The sequence below is a fragment of the Miscanthus floridulus genome, chromosome 1 (assembly GCF_019320115.1).
Source record: "Miscanthus floridulus cultivar M001 chromosome 1, ASM1932011v1, whole genome shotgun sequence".
Lineage (NCBI taxonomy): Eukaryota > Viridiplantae > Streptophyta > Magnoliopsida > Poales > Poaceae > Miscanthus > Miscanthus floridulus.
The window spans coordinates 197,534,659-197,538,206 of NC_089580.1; the positions used below are offsets into that span (position 1 = coordinate 197,534,659).

The 3,548-nt window shown below is 49.4% G+C and overlaps 1 long non-coding RNA gene across 2 annotated transcripts; it reads right to left on the reverse strand.

The window, feature by feature from the left end:
* Positions 1-227: 227 nt before the first annotated feature.
* LOC136508398 (uncharacterized) lies at positions 228-3,337 on the reverse strand. 2 transcript variants are annotated; one of them, XR_010771964.1, is made up of 3 exons: positions 2,767-3,337; positions 2,507-2,682; positions 228-711 (listed from the first exon to the last, which is right to left on the reverse strand). It is a non-coding gene; the product is annotated as an uncharacterized lncRNA (long non-coding RNA). The 2 variants fall into 2 exon arrangements; XR_010771965.1 differs by having other exon boundaries at positions 228-2,346.
* Between the last annotated feature and the right edge of the window lie 211 nt (positions 3,338-3,548).

Consider the following 3,548-nt stretch of genomic DNA (forward strand, 5'->3'; position numbering starts at 1 on the left):
CGCCCTCAAAAACCTCTTAAGGCATTTATTAAAACACCGGCTAAAACATGGAAGTAAAAGATCTTTTGAGACGTTTTTCCATAATGCCTTTTAATATCAACATTTAAAGGCATTTTCTACCTGCCTAGAATACTTATTAGGGCACTCTGGAATTTGCCTTCAAACATTGATGGAGACATTATTAGAAATACCTCCAAAACCCAGGTATCCATGCAACCCTTTCGACCAATATCAAATTAGCACATTAACATTGGATGCATCCAAACTTTAAAATCTTTCATACAGACATAAGCTTTCATACAGAAAGCTAAACTACTATGGATTCAGCAGAGGAAGACCACTATGACTTTACTGCAACGATTCAAATATTCAGTCAAGAGAACAAAACATCTCCAATCCATAGTACCAACAGTGCTGATGCAACTTAAGTTCTGAACTACTCTGGTGCAGCCATAAAATTCTTCTAGGTGCTGTTTCTCGAGTCCAGCAGACAAGCCTTTCAAGGTCTTGACAATAACATGTTCAAATTACAAAAGACAAGTACCTATAACTCATAGTCTCATACTCTCATAGTCTCATACTATATAACTACTAGTACCAGAAAGAGAATGGTGACACCACCACCACAACAAGCTTCTTGCCATTATCAAATCCAATGGTCAGCAACCTCAACCTTCTTCCCCCCCTGCTCGCTCACTCTGCTCTAGGTTTCTGCAATTCACAACAAACCATCAGCTAGACACATACAGTAAACAAAATATAACAATAGAATCAGCAAGCGGGTAATTAATTTTGGGAAACTTGGTTCTATAGCACTGAAAGATTCATAGAATCGTGAAATACCATTGAAACTTCTTGGCAACGTAAAATGACACTGAAAGTTCGAACGTTAACTGGATCAAACAGTCCGTTAGAAAATGTTCACAGAAAACGTATTGGATGGGTACAGAAGCACGTGAAATGACCGTTATACCCTTAGAGAGATAACCTTATCTGGTTCACGAATCACAACTGCTATCTCCTCGAGCGCGTCCGACTTCTCCAGGACCAGGCGCAGCCGGTCCATCTGCTCTGCGCCGGCGCCACCGCCGGTCAGGCCCCACCGCCCACCAGCCCCGCGACTCCGCCCGCCCCCATCGCCGTCCGAGTCGTCGCCCCCGACACTGGCCAGGTCGTCGCCCCCCATCGAGGAGGGGGTCATCGCCCTCGACACCGGCCGCCCGAGGCTGGGGCTCGCGCCCACGACGCCGGCAGCCCGAGGCCGGGGCTCGCGCCCGTGACTCCAATCGCCGAGTCCAAGGCTCGCATCCGTGACAGCTGCTGGGCAGCGCGCCGCCGGCTGCCTGCTGTGCAGCCCGAGCCTACCCCTGCCGGCCAGTGCTCAGAGCAGGTTGTTCCACTACGCGTTGTTCTTCTTCTTCATCAACGCAGTAGTGCTGTTCTCTTTCTACAGATGCATCGATTTGAGATCCCTGAAGGGTAAGTCTCGAACCCTAGCTCTGCTTGAATGTTCCTCTGTTGCCTCTGTTGATGCATGCGGTGATGTGGTCAGTGCTCTATGTTAAATTAGTTTGTTTCTCTAAAAATGTGATCCGTTTGTGGTGTCTGGATGCGGTTGGTCAGTGTTGATCTTGATCCTGTGGAAATTGCTGCAGGCAGTGCTGTTAATTTTCTGCACTGCTACTCTTTCAGGATCGATGAGAAGAATGGTTGTAAAATTTTCATTGATGTTTGCTCGTTCTCTACTATCGAGGATGATCGATCTATGTACTGTAAAGGCCGGCGTTTGGAGTGGTGGGTGGATCCAGAGGAGTACTCCATCATTGAGATGGAGGACGATGTTTCAAAGCATTACAACTGGGCAAGTCATCAAGAACCAAATTTCTGGTATTCAGATCAGAATGGTCAAACAATGCGGCTTGCTAGTGATAAGGAGCTTCGGACCTTATTGCGGGCATCAAGACAGGTGAAGTTTATTATGACGGTTGATAGATGCTCAAGTGTAGGTGCTCTGAATGTGACTCAAAATGAAAACGATCTGGTCACAGATAGCAAGTTGCAGCTAGTTCAGGTGACAGATGAGTTGAATGAGCAACATATTCAAGTCACAGATGAGGTGAATGAGTCCTCGGCTCAAGCTACACAAGAGGTGCCACAATATAATGGTCAAGAATGGGCTGAAGTACCAGAACTTGGACTTACAGCCGCTGGTCCTGCTAGAGTAGAAGAGGAAGAAAAGGAGCACTACATGGAGCCTGGTGTTGACCCTGATGGAGATGAACCAATTGGGGCTGATACATGCTAACTGAATAACCGTAGTTACTGGCAAGTAGCTGGATATTCACCCTACGTTATATTCAGGAAACCTTGTTAAGCTTTACAGCTAGACTGATGGCAATCAAGCTTAGCACTACTCTACTGAGTGAAACATCCAGAAAAAAGTAGTAATAGGCAGCAAAACATTTTGTAGCAATAATACTGCATGGTAAGTGCCAGTGTCAATCACCTGGAATTTCATGTCGTATGTGGCACCACCAGCGTGCAGCCTCAGAGAAGTTGATGGACAGCTCTCTTCGGGCCATGGCAGCATGGAAGCCACGGGGTTCAAATTAGGCCGAAGGCACACAACCGAGGAAGGAGATCATCATGAGTGCGAGAGAGGCAACCTTGGAGGACAAGCAGCTGTAGAGAATATAGGGATCTGGATCTCAATGAGGTCGCACAGGTGAAGGTAGATCTACGGAGGATGTCAGAAATTCTTATTACCTTGAGCTCATTTTATCAAACACGTGTTGGGCGTAATCCATGTCGATACAGACACCATCATCATGCCCGATTCCGTGTTAGGCAGAGTCTTCGTGGAGGAGCACTTGAGGATACGGCGTACCCGACGAAGCCCACGCTTCAGAATCTCGACGAACCCAGCAATCTCCCCGCGCCGCCGCAGTTGCGCCGTGCTCCCCGCGCCGCCTCCTCACAGCTGCGCCATCCTCTTCGCGCCGCCCGACGCAGCCGTGCCGCCTCCCCGCAGCTGCGCCGTGCTCCCCGTGCCGCCTGACCCAGGCGCGCCGCCTCCCTGCAGCCGCGCTGTCCTCCCCGCGCCGCCTGATGCAGTCGCGCCGCCTCTCCCCACAGCTGCGCCGCCCGACGCAGCAGCGCTGCCTCCCCACAGAGCCCGCGCTGGATCAGGAGGCCCATGCCGTCCCTCGATGGCTCGAACACCCTATCGCAACAAGTGAGAAGCTGCTGGCACGAGCTGGGCCGAGACCGAGAGGGGCGAGGCACAGCCGATGGAGCCCTAGAGAGACATGACGTTTGGCGTTGCGCTTCAGATGGGGGAGCCGGGGAGGTGCTCGTTTTGTAGAAGTTGAAACAGAACGGGCTCTGTTATACGTATAGCATAGGAAAGGCGTTCTGGAAAACGCCTCAAAATGTTATAGGTACTGAGGCATTTTTTTTTTTTGATAAAACGCCTCTAATTATTGCAGGTATTTAAGGCGTTTTATTGTTTTGCCTTTAAAAAAATATTTTCAAAGGCCTTTTGAGAG